Here is a 14,616-nt window from a genome sequence, read left to right as displayed (position 1 = left end):
TTTCAAATAGATCTAGTACCAGGAGCTGCACCAGTGGCTCGTGCTCCATATAGACTTGCACCATCTGAGATGAAAGAGTTACAAAGCCAGTTAAAAGAATTACTGGACCGTGGTTTCATTCGACCGAACACTTCACCGTGAGGAGCTCCGATTTTATTCGTCAAGAAGAAAGATGGATCTTTCCGAATGTGTATAGATTATCGTGAATTAAATAAGTTAACTATCAAGAATCGGTATCCACTACCGAGAATTGATGACTTATTTGATCAATTGCAAGGATCATGTGTGTACTCGAAAATCGACTTAAGATCGGGCTATCATCAATTACGTGTCAAAGAAGAAGATATTCCGAAAACTGCTTTTCGGACACGCTACGGTCATTATGAATTTTTGGTCATGCCGTTTGGGTTGACTAATGCGCCAGCTATATTCATGGACCTCATGAATCGAGTTTGTAGTTCGTATTTAGATAAGTTTGTTATCATTTTCATTGAGGATATTCTTATCTATTCCAAGAGTGAGCAAGAGCATGAGCAGCATTTAAAGTTGGTATTAGAATTGTTAAAAAAAGAACAGTTATACGCCAAATTTTTTAAGTGTGCATTTTGGTTGAAAGAAGTGCAATTTCTTGGCCACGTTGTTAGTAGCAAAGGAATTCAGGTTGATCCAGCTAAAATTGAGGCCATTGAAAAATGGGAGACTCCTAAGACACCAACGCAGATACGCCAATTTTTGGGTTTAGCTGGTTATTATAGAAGGTTTATTCAAGATTTTTCCCGAATAGCTAAACCATTAACAGCGTTAACGCAAAAAGGGAAGAAGTACGAATGGACTTCTGAGCAAGAGAGTTCATTTCAATTACTGAAGAAGAAGTTGACTACAGCACCAATTTTATCATTACCTGAAGGGAACGATGATTTCGAGATATATTGTGACGCTTCGCGACAAGGTTTTGGTTGCGTCCTTATGCAACGGAAGAAAGTTATAGCATACGCATCCCGACAATTGAAGATTCACGAGCGGAATTATACGACGCATGATTTAGAATTGGGAGCAGTAGTGTTTGCATTGAAGATATGGAGACACTATTTATATGGGGTTAAATGCACTGTGTTTACTGATCATAAAAGCCTTCAACATATTTTTGATCAGAAACAGCTGAACATGAGGCAACGTAGGTGGGTCGAGCTGATAAACGACTATGATTGTGAGATTCGCTATCATCCCGGGAAAGCGAATGTAGTGGCCAACGCTCTAAGCAGAAAGGAACGGGAACCAATTCGAGTACGAGCAATGAACATAAAAATTCGCATGAATCTCAACTCACAAATCAAAGAGGCTCAACGAGAAGCTCTTACTAAAGAAAACATAGGAAATGAAATAATGAAGAAGTATGAGAAGCAACTCGTTATGCGGGAAGACGGAATTCGATATTTTGCAAACCGTATTTGGGTACCGAAGTTGGGTGGATTAAGGAAGTTGATATTGAATGAGGCACATAAGACAAGATACTCGATACATCCTGGAGTTGGAAAGATGTATCAAGATCTTAAGACGCATTATTGGTAGCCTAATTTAAAGACAGATGTTGCAACATATGTTGGGGAATGTTTAACTTGTTCCAAAGTCAAAGCAGAACACCAGAAGCCGTCAGGGTTACTTCAACAACCAGAAATCCCAGAATGGAAATGGGATGGTATTACCATGGATTTCATCACAAAGTTACCTAAGACTGCCTGGGGTTATGACACCATTTGGGTAATAGTTGATCGTCTCACCAAATCTGCACATTTCTTGCCTATAAAGGAAATAGATAGAATGGAGAAACTATTACGATTATACATAAAGGAAATTGTTTCAATGCATGGAATACCTATTTCCTTTATATCCTATCGTGATAGTAGATTTACATCAAAGTTTTGGCAATCACTACAGGAGTACCTGGGAACCCGTTTAGATATGAGCACCGCATACCATTCGCAAACTGACGGGCAGAGTGAAAGAATAATTCAGACTCTTGAAGACATGCTCAGGGCATGTGTGATCGATTTTGGAAATGGATGGGATAAATATCTACCATTAGCAGAATTCTCGTATAATAATAGTTATCATGCGAGCATTAAATCTGCACCATTCGAAGCACTGTATGGAAGGAAGTGTAGATCCCCTATCTGTTGGAATGAAGTAGGAGATCAACAATTAACTAGTCCCGAGATCATCCATGAAACTACTGAGAAGATAGTGCAAATCAAGGAGAGATTGAAAACAGCCCGTAGTCGCCAAAAGAGCTACGCGGATGTCCGAAGAAAACCATTAGGGTTTCAGATCGGTGACATGGTTATGCTAAAGGTGTCACCTTGGAAAGGTGTAATACGCTTTGGAAAAAGGGGTAAACTGAACCCAAGGTATGTAGGCCCGTTCAAGATCATCGAACGCATCGGACCGGTAGCTTATCGACTCGAGTTACCACAACAACTCGCCGGAGTACATAATTCATTTCACGTCTCAAACCTCAAGAAATGTCTTGCAAAGGAAGATCTCACCATTCCTCTTGAAGAAATCCAAGTCGATGAGAAACTACAATTCATAGAAGAACCATTCGAAATCATGGACCGTGAAGTTAAACGGCTCAAGCAGAGCAACATACCAATCGTTAAGGTTCGTTGGAATGCTCGAAGAGGTCCCGAGTTTACTTGGGAACGAGAGGATCAGATGAAACAAAAGTACCCACATTTGTTTCCCGACAACGCAAAATAGGTACAACTTTAAAATTTCGGGACGAAATTCATTTAACGGGTAGGTACTGTAATGACCCGGATTTTTCCGATCGTTTTATACTTATGAGATTAATATTTACATAAAATAAACCTTACCAACATGATAAGCAATCCAAACTGTTGAGACTTATGTTTTTGAAAAGAGTTTCACACAACGTTTGACCGTCCAATTTGACCGATGATATCACGAACTATATAACACATGATAATTATACGATTATGTATATGTACATATCTATACATATTTAACATGATTTAAGGATGGTTTAACATTTCATTGTGAACTAACAACAATGAGTTATAAGTATACTTTGAGACCACTAACTTAAGTTTTCAAAACGATAACTATATGTAACGTTCTTTGACATATATACTTACGATTATGTGGAGTACACACTTGTTTGAACTTATCTTGATTATGACGGGGGTTCGGGGGCAGCGCCCCCGATAAGCGGGGTCCAAGGGGTGGCAACCCTTGGCGGGGTCCAAATGGTGGCAACCCTTGCTTTATTAAAAATGTCTTAAAATTTTATTTTGGCCCGGTTTGACCCAAAAATAAAAGCCATAAACCCGTCCATATTTGAATTCTCGTTCCGATTCCTCAAAATTTCTACAAGTATATCTAGGGTATATGTAACCGTATCATACCCAGCTTCTATACGTATTTACTATTGGTATATACCAACAATAAACTTCAATGATCAGCCACTAGACATGATGTTACATGTGGGAACCAGCCATTTAACCTCATGTGTGACTTTTGTGCAAGAAAACAAACTAAATCTCCTATATATCCATCCCATAATCATGCTATTTTGCACACACACACACACATACAATTTCATTTCCAATTTTCTTTCAAGTTAATTCACTCCCTAATCTCTCTTCATTTACCTACTCAAGAACGTATCAATATAGTCATCTGATTTCAAGGAGATTACTTCCAATCTTTCAATCCCACTCCACCACTCTTTTGATTCCAAGATTTTTCTTACCTTTTCTAGTAGCTTTGTCCAAGTAACTTGAGGTAGTAACCTTATTCATAACCTTATTCAATTCATATTTATATTGCTATCTTATTTTGTGTTGTAAAATTTTAACAACAAGAACATAGTTTGAGTGATTTCAAACTTGTTCGCAAACTAAATAGATCCTTCTAATTTGATTTTTAAAAACACTTCAAGACCTGTAATATATCATATTATGAAAAAATCGGATTAATCATATCTTGGCTAATTAACATAATATTTAATATATATTTACTTATGATTTGATTTTATATATTTCAGGACCACCCGTAAACAACACGAGAAGATTAATCATAAGACCTCATGATTGTACGCAACACGTCATTTGACAACACGGTACTTTATGTACGCAACACGTCATTTGACAACATGGTACCATGGGTCAAGAATAATTCTGATCAATACGAATACGATGGGGTCTTTATTTATTTTATTTAAGCAACTAATTGTGGACCACTAACATCGAACTGCTAACTACGGACTAAGAAAATATTAAAAGTATTAAAAGTATATATATATATATATATATATATATATATATATATATATATATATATATATATATATATATATATGTAACAATTACTTGAAAATAAAATATGTTGATATATTATATATATGGTTAGGTTCGTGATATCTATCGGAGACCAAGTCGAGTTAAATACCTTCAAGACAAAAGTGAGTATATAGTCCCACTTTTAAACTCTAAATATTTCGGGATGAGAATACATGCATTTTATGATTTACGTTATGGACACAAGTGATAAAAAAAAAAAATTTCTACGTTGAGTTGTACCACTGGCATACTTCCCTGTAACTTGGTAACTACTATTTACATGAGGTATTGTAAACGCGAATCCTGTTGATAGATCTATCGGGCCTGACAACCCCAACCGGACTGGACTTCCAGTATTCAACGGTTGCACAGTACTTCGTTTCGGTGACTACACTTGGTACGGTGTAGTAAGATTTCATAATAAAGGGAATATGCGACGTTGATTAAATGTTAAGTATGGTTATCAAGTGCTCAACAACTTAGAATATTTTTATTAAAACGTTTATATATGAAATCTTGTGGTCTATATTCATAACGCTGCCGGCATTAAACCTATATCTCACCAACTTTATGTTGACGTTTTAAGCATGTTTATTCTCAGGTGATAACTAAAAGCTTCCGCTGCAACATGTTGAATTTAAGCAAGATCTTGAGTATGCATATTTGTGTCAAAAATAAAACTGCATATCGGAGGATTTGTAATGTAAAATATGTTGGAGGTCGTATTGTTATTATCACATGTAAAGTTTGTAAGTCTAAGATTATCGCTAAACGATAATCATTATTAAGTTGTTTAAACCTTGTATTTGTAATAAAAGCTATGGTTTGTATTGTAAAAACGAATGCTGTTTTTGAAAAATGTCGCATATAGAGGTCAATACCTCGCGATGAAATCATATGTTATTGTATTCGTCCTTATGGTTAAGGTCGGGTTATGACACATTATTACTTGACATGATTTACTTTGCGGATATCAAAATGTTATGTTATTGATAATATTTTATATGAAGAAGGATGGGAAGATGTTTACAGACATGTAATTGAATATTTGGTAAGAAAATCATTGTTTATATATGTTAGTACTTATGTTGAAAACTCGGAAAAGTTACACGAGTACTTAGTTATTTACCATGTTGACCAAAAATTTAATGTCTGTCCAAATTTGATTGTGTTTTACTGATTTTGACTTATTATAAACCACTTTGACCGAACAAAATTGACTAAGTTTGATCGATAAATACTACTAACTTGAATTGAATGATTTTAAATATTTGGTTTATTTTTTTGTATGAAAAATATACTTTTTATATTTTTTTTCTTTTTGAATTATCACAGATGGAGGGTTCAATGCTTTATTGTGCTGCAAAGAAACATCCAAACTCCAAATAAATTTTATTCTAAACTTTCGAGAGAATGAGGATGCCATGGAGAACAAAAAACAATTCAGTTGATTGTGGAATTTTTATGATGAGGCATATGGAGAAGTTTATGGGGACTGCAATGTCAAAATGGGTGTGTGGATTCAAGAAAGAAGAAGATTTGCAAAAGAAACAACTTAATAATCTTAGATGGAAATATCTAGCCAAAATTCTAAATTCAAAACACAACATCATACGTTGCAAAACATCTGAAATTCTTCAAAGATATGATGATATTACACATGCCTTTCAAGAAGAATTCCCAAACAAACGTTGTGTAATATCGAGGCAAGGCTGAAAAAACATGCATAAAAAAAATTTGAAAAAGAAACGTTATGTTACCTTGTTATTAGAAAAAATTGGATATGGGTATGAGGATTTATATTTTGTCTTTATGTATTAATGTTTATATGTTTGTACTTGCTGTTTCAATACATATAATGTTTCATTTAAATCGAAAAAGTGTTTTGAATGTATATTTGGTTTCTTCCATTTTACTCCTACAAGAACAGATAAAAAAATTATAAGTGCTTGAATGTTCAATTAAGATAATTAGATAATGAATATATTCCAGCAATTTATGACCTATATTTAAAAATCTACAATTACTGTTCTAAAAAAATATTGTTCTACAATTTACAATTTAAGTTCTACAAATTATGTTCTATATACAAACTCTTACAATTTAACTTTTTCTCAAAAACAAATCTCAAATTATAAAAATTGTTCTACATGTACAAATCTCAAAAAAAAATTGTAAAAATTTTTACATGTGTAATATAATCAAAAAAATTTACAATTTTTTAGTGTGCTATATCTTTTTCTGTTCTACAAAATTGATACATGTTCTACATTTAAATTTTAACATCCATGGCAAAAATTATACATATGAAAATGCATATACTCTTTGTTTTTGTAATTAGCAATTAATCCTTTTTTATACTTTTATAACTGCTAAATTATACAATTACAACTATTTGAAAACTAAAAAAAAAGGTATAGCACACTAAAATGTTTGCATACTTGTGTCACCCAAAAAAATTCACCATCTTAGAATTATTTGCAAGAAGCCCAAAATATATACCACATTGCCCACTGATACTTCCATTTCAAATGGCCCAATAAAGCAGCATCAGGATAAGAGTCTGACTAAATTATATTACATTTCAGAAAAGAACAAAATATCTTCTAGACCTGCTCCGATTGTCACACACAAATGCCTGCAAAATCCTCTCTCAACAAATCAGCAACTCTACCATCACATCATCAGGTTTGCATCTCTTCTTCATCAAAGCTTATATTAGTTTACAATTATCAATCTGCTTTACAATGGTAACAAGCTATGTTAATAACAAGATGTAATCAGTTTAATTAGGGTTTATACTGAAAGGATATTTTACTGTGCAGCATGAATGGTATAAATATATAATACAATTGCACTATGATGTTTGTTTTATTCTTCGTTTCATTGTTAGTTTCAAAATTTGGAGTATAATATATAACACATTTTCACATTAGTTCCCCCTGTTATTATCGAGATTTTGATTCTACACCAAAAAACTGCAGTTGTTAACAAATCTTATGAGTGTAGCTTGATAACAAACAAATCTTTACTTCAAATATTACATTCATATTACTTACAATTTATATAACAACATTCTTTATTCTTCACTTTAGCATTAACAAAGACATTGATAGATTTATTTATTTTAACCATCAGCTGTTGTTACATACAATTCTATATGAATATTGGTTCAAGATTCCAGTTAAGTTAATGTATTATGTATCTAACATTTTTTGGCTTATGTGGATGGATTAACGAAGACAACATGGCTGTCCATGCTGCTAACGGATATGTTTACGTTTTCATGAACGTGCCGAGAGGGCATGTATGGGTAGGTTACTTTTATTCACTTGTATTTTATGTGTTGTTCATAAAAATTGATACATTATTTACTAATTATACTATCTATTTGATTCAGCGACTACCCAGAGATTTTGCTGAGCTACCGGAGCTAAACAGCGGTGAAACTTATGTATGCATCGACAATTTTGACAGGATACACTACTGGGCCTGTTGGAGGAAGAATAAAAAAGAAAACCAAACTTATTTGTTTCATCTGGATGGAGGAAATTTGTCAGGTTAAATGGCTACAATCCAGGAGACGAGATATGGATTGTATATGAACGTTCTCGAGACCGGTTTGTGGTGGCATGGGAACATTCTCACAACTTTGACCATATTATATGATTTGTCTGTTTAGGTCTAGAAACAGAATAGCTTAGCTCTTTTGATATATGTATTAAGCTAGTGTGTATGTCTTTTGATAATTAAACTTTATGTGCATCTAACCTAGAAGTTGTTGGATACTTTTGGATGTAAATGGTTGTAAAAATGCAGCAGCTTAATCCTTTGTATGTATGTTAAATTTATAATGAATACTTGTAATGGTAAATTTTTAATTATATAATACTTTGACGATCGTTATCATTATTCAATAGCAATCAATAATTCTTACATAAAATGAGTGTTCTACATGTTGTTCTACACCTGTTTTACATCAAAATTTCAAAACATTATACCTGTTTGTTTTGAAAAAGATCTTTTAATGATCTAATTTTTACATTATGTATTAATACTGTTGTAAACGACGACCATTATGACCTTGTCCCGTATCTTTATTAAACAGATCAATGGAAAAAAGTCAGCTAAAAAATCCATCAAAAAGTTCAGTCAACGCCGGTCAATAATCTAAAATTCAGTAATAAATCTGTCATAAGTCGGTCAAATCTATCAAAATAGACGTAGGTTAGTGTTCTTTTTTGTATAATGTTGAATGATTATAAAATTGTAGAACTTAAACTCTAACAAATTATTATGTTCTACACTTATAGATAATAAAGAAATATATAAAAAATGGTTGTTCTACATTTATTATTATCCATAAGCATATGTTCTACAATTTATACACGGACGAACAAAAAATTGAAATTCAAACAAATAATTAGAAGGGCGAACAAAAAATATTTTCTTCAATTTTTGATGCATTTTTTGGATTGGTTCTACAATTTGTGTAGAACAGACATGTAGAACATACTGTTCTCCATGTTCTACACAACTCATTCTACAATTTCAAATAGATGCAAATCTACATATATATGTTCTACATAAAAATTTGTTCTACATGCTGTTCTACACCTGTTTTTCATCAATTTTCAATAATAAAAAAAGTTTATGATTTATACTTGGGATTTTAAGGTTTACATATAAGGTGTTTGGGTTTAGAGTTAGGGTTAAGAATGATTTTTTTACACGTACATTTACATGGTGTTTGTAGTGACCCGAACTTTTCCATGTTTATATATATATTAAATGAAATTGATATTTATATGATTAAATGTTTCCAACATGTTAAGCAATCAAACTTGTTAAGACTTGATTAATTGAAATAGGTTTTATATAGACAATTGACCACCCAAGTTGACTGGTGATTCACGAACGTTAAAACTTGTAAAAACTATATGATGTCATATATATGAATATATATATATAGTTAACATGGTATTATGATAATTAAACATATCATTAAGTATATTAACAATGAACTACATATGTAAAAACAAGACTACTAACTTAAGGATTTCGAACGAGGTATATATGTAACGATTATCGTTGTAACGAAATTTAAATGTATATATATCATATTAAGATATATTAATATATCATAATATCATGATAATATAATAATTTAACATCTCATTAGATATAATAAACAATGGGTTAACAACATTAAATGAGATCGTTAACTTAAAGGTTTCAAAACAACACTTACATGTAACGACTAACGATGACTTAACGACTCAGTTAAAATGTATATACATGTAGTGTATTTAGATGTATTAATATACTTTTGGAAGACTTCAAGACATATATCAAAACACTCATACTTAACGAAAATGGTTACAGTTACATTCCCATTCTTTTTTCATCAAGAATTCTAGTCGTATTCATACCCGTATTATACACAGCTACTAGATGTACTTACTATGGGTATATACCAATAGGAACTAGCATGGGATTCCACTCTTGATTATATCATGCATGACTAATCAATTTTAACTTCTACCATGAACTAGTCAACTAACTAGAACTCCTTTTAACCCCACTCACCACTCACCACTTACCACTCATCATTCACTCCATTTCACTTCCAATTCTCTTTCTAATTCTCTCTCAACACACACACACACACACACACTTATGAATGAATTTTTCCAGTAGCTAATCATCATCTTCATCAAAAATTACCTCAAGAATCAAGCTATAATCATCTTAGGAAGAACACTTCAAAAATCCTTTCAAGTTTACTAGTTTACTTTCAAGCTTTCTAATCCATTCCAAGTAATCATATAAGATCAAGAAACCTTTATTATTTACAGTAGGTTATCTTTCTTATTCAAGGTAATATTCATATTCATACTTTGATTCAATTTCTATAACTATAAACTATCTTAATTCGAGTAAAAATCTTACTTGAACTTGTTTTGTGTCATGATCCTACTTCAAGAACATTCAAGCCATCCAAGCTCCTTTGAAGCTAGATCATTTCTTGTCACTTACAGTAGATTTAACTACTAAACTTGAGGTAGTAATGATGTTCATAACATCATTCGATTCATATATATAAAACTATCTTATTCGAAGGTTCAAACTCGTAATCACTAGAACATAGTTTAGTTAATTCTAAACTTGTTCACAAACAAAAGTTAATCCTTCTAACTTGACTTTTAAAATCAACTAAACACATGTTATATATCTATATGATATGCTAACTTAATGATTTAAAATCGGAAAACACGAAAAACACCGTAAAACCGGATATACGCCGTCGTAGTAACACCGCGGGCTGTTTTGGGTTAGTTAATTAAAAACTATGATAAACTTTGATTTAAAAGTTGTTCTTCTGGAAAAATGATTTTTCTTATGAACATGAAACTATATCCAAAATTCATGGTTAAACTCAAAGTGGAAGTATGTTTTCCAAAATGGTTATCTAGACGTCGTTCTTTCGACTAAAATGACTACCTTTACAAAAATGACTTGTAACCTGTATTTCCAACTATAAACTTATACTTTTTCTGTTTAGATTCATAAACTTAAGTTCAATATGAAACCATAGCAACTTGAAACACTCAAAACGGTTTTAAAACGAAGAAGTTATTGGTAAAACAAGATTGGATATTTTTGCTTGTTGTAGCTACGTGAAAATTGGTAACAAATCTATATTAATCATATCCTAGCTAACTTATATTGTATTATACATCTATTCTAATATATTATGTAATCTTGGGATACCATAGACACGTATGCAAATGTTTTGACATATCATATCGACCCATCTATATATATTATTTGGAACAACCATAGACACTCTATATGCAGTAATGTTGGAGTTAGCTATACAGGGTTGAGGTTGATTCCAAAAATATATATACTTTGATTTGTGATCTAGCCTGAGACGTGTATACACTGGGTCGTGGATTGATTCAAGATAATATATATCGATTTATTTCTGTACATCTAACTATGGACAACTAGATGTAGGTTACTAACGAGGACAACTGACTTAATAAATTTAAAATAGTAAAACGTATTAAAAATGTTGTAAATATATTTTGAACATACTTTGATATATATGTACATATTTGTTATAGGTTCGTGAATCGACCAGTGGACAAGTCTTACTTCCCGACGAAGTAAAAATCTGTGAAAGTGAGTTATAGTCCCACTTTTAAAAATCTAATATTTTGGGATGAGAATACATGTAATTTTATTAATGTTTTATGAAATAGACACAAGTAAATAAAACTACATTATATGGGTGAATGATCGAAGCCGAATATTGAAATGTCCCGTTCTTATTGATTAAAAATGTTACATATTAATTGATTTCGTTGCGAGGTTTTGACCTCTATATGAGACGTTTTTCAAAGACTGCATTCATTTTAAAACAAACCATAACCTTTATTTCATCAATAAAGGTTTAAAAAGCTTTACATAGATTATCAAATAATGATAATCTAAAATATCATGTTTACACGTGACCATTACATAATGGTTTACAATACAAATATGTTACAACGAAATAAGTTTCTTGAATGCAGTTTTTACACAATATCATACAAGCATGGACTCCAAATCTCGTCCTTATTTAAGTATACGACAGTGGAAGCTCTTAATAATCACCTGAGAATAAACATGCTTAAAACGTCAACAAAAATGTTGGTGAGTTATAGGTTTAACCTATACGTTATCAAATCATAATAATAGACCACAAGATTTCATATTTCAATACACATCCCATAGATAGAGATAAAAATCATTCATATGGTGAACAACTGGTAACCGACATTAACCAGATACATATTTAAGAATATCCCCATCATTCCGGGACACCCTTCGGATATGATATAAATTTCGAAGTACTAAAGCATCCGGTACTTTAGATGGGGTTTGTTAGGCCCAATAGATCTATCTTTAGGATTCGCGTCAATTAGGGTGTCTGTTCCCTAATTTAGATTATCAGACTTAATAAAAAGGGGCATATTCGATTTCAATAATTCAACCATAGAATGTAGTTTCACGTACTTGTGTCTATTTTGTAAATCATTTATAAAACCTGCATGTATTCTCATCCCAAAAATATTAGATTTTAAAAGTGGGACTATAACTCACTTTCACAGATTTTTTACTTCATCGGGAAGTAAGACTTGGCCACTGGTCGATTCACGAACCTATAACAAATATGTACATATATATCAAAGTATGTTCAAAATATATTTACAACACTTTTAATACGTTTTGATGTTTTAAGTTTATTAAGTCAGCTGTCCTCGTTAGTAACATACAGCTAGTTGTTCACAGTTAGATGTACAGAAATAAATCGATATATATATTATCTTAAATCAATCCACGACCTAGTGTATACATATCTCAGTATTGATCACAACTCAAACTATATATATTTTGGAATCAACCTCAACCCTGTATAGCTAACTCCAACATTCACATATAGAGTGTCTATGGTTGTTCCGAAATATATATAGATGTGTCGACATGATAGGTCGAAACATTGTATACGTGTCTATGGTATCTCAAGATTACATAATATACAATACAAGTTGATTAAGTTATGGTTGGAATAGATTTGTTACCAATTTTCACGTAGCTAAAATGAGTAGTTTTTACCAATTTTGTTTTGCTCGCCATTTCTTCGTTTCTAATCCGTTTTGAGTGATTTAAGCGGCCACAATTTCGTATTGAACTTGAATTTATGAAACTAAACAGAAAAGGTATAGATTTATAGTCGAAAATACAAGTTACAAGTCGTTTTTGAAAGAGGTAGTCATTTCCGTCGAAAGAACGACATCTTGATGACTGTTTTGAAAAACATACTTTCACTTTGAGTTTAACCATGATTTTTGGATATGGTTTCATGTTCATAAGAAAAATCATTTTTACAGAAGTATAGTTTTTAAATCAAAATTTTTCATAGTTTTTAATTATCCAAACCAAAACAGCCCCCGGTTGTAACTACGACGGCGTAAATCCGGTTTTATGGTGTTTATCGTGTTTCCGGGTTCTAAATCATTAATTAGCATATCATATAGATATAAATCATGTGTATAGTTGATTTTAAAAGTGTAGTTAGAAGGATTAACTTTATTTGCGAACAAGTTTAGAATTAACTAAACTATGTTCTAGTGATTACTAGTTTACCACTTCGAATATGATAGCTTTTTATGTATGAATCGAATGATGTTATGAACATCATTACTACATTAAGTTCCTTACATAAACCTACTATAAAAGAGAAAAATGGATCTAGCTTCAACAAATCCTTGGATGGCTCGAAGTTCTTGAAGCAGAATCATGACACGAAAACAAGTTCAAGTAAGATCATCACTTGAAATAAGATTGTTATAGTTATAGAAATTGAACCAAAGTTTGAATATGATTATTACCTTGTATTAGAATGATAACCTACTGTAAGAAATAAAGATTTCTTGAGGTTGGATGATCACCTTACAAGATTGGAAGTGAGCTAGCAAACTTAAAAGTATTCTTGATTTTATGTAAATAGAACTTGTAGAATTTATGAAGAACACTTAGAACTTGAAGTTAGAACTTGAGAGAGATCAATTAGATGAAGAAAATTGAAGAATGAAAGTGTTTGCAGGTGTTTTTGGTCGTTGGTGTATGGATTAGATATAAAGGATATGTAATTTTGTTTTCATGTAAATAAGTCATGAATGATTACTCATATTTTTGTAATTTTATGAGATATTTCATGCTATTTGCCAAATGATGGTTCCCACATGTGTTAGGTGACTCACATGGGCTGCTAAGAGCTGATCATTGGAGTGTATATACCAGTAGTACATACATCTAAAAGCTGTGTATTGTACGAGTACTAATACGGGTGCATACGAGTAGAATTGTTGATGAAACTGAACGAGGATGTAATTGTAAGTATTTTTGTTAAGTAGAAGTATTTTGATAAGTGTCTTGAAGTCTTTCAAAAGTGTATGAATACATATTAAAACACTACATGTATATACATTTTAACTGAGTCGTTAAGTGATCGTTAGTCGTTACATGTAAGTGTTGTTTTGAGACCTTTAGGTTAACGATCTTGTTAAATGTTGTTAACCCAAAGTTTATAATATCAAATGAGATTTTAAATTATTATATTATCATGATATTATGATATATTAATATATCTTAATATGATATATACATTTAAATGTCGTTACAACGATAATCGTTACATATA

The sequence above is a fragment of the Rutidosis leptorrhynchoides genome, chromosome 4 (genome assembly GCF_046630445.1).
Source record: "Rutidosis leptorrhynchoides isolate AG116_Rl617_1_P2 chromosome 4, CSIRO_AGI_Rlap_v1, whole genome shotgun sequence".
Lineage (NCBI taxonomy): Eukaryota > Viridiplantae > Streptophyta > Magnoliopsida > Asterales > Asteraceae > Rutidosis > Rutidosis leptorrhynchoides.
Note: the sequence above shows the minus strand (reverse complement) of the source record.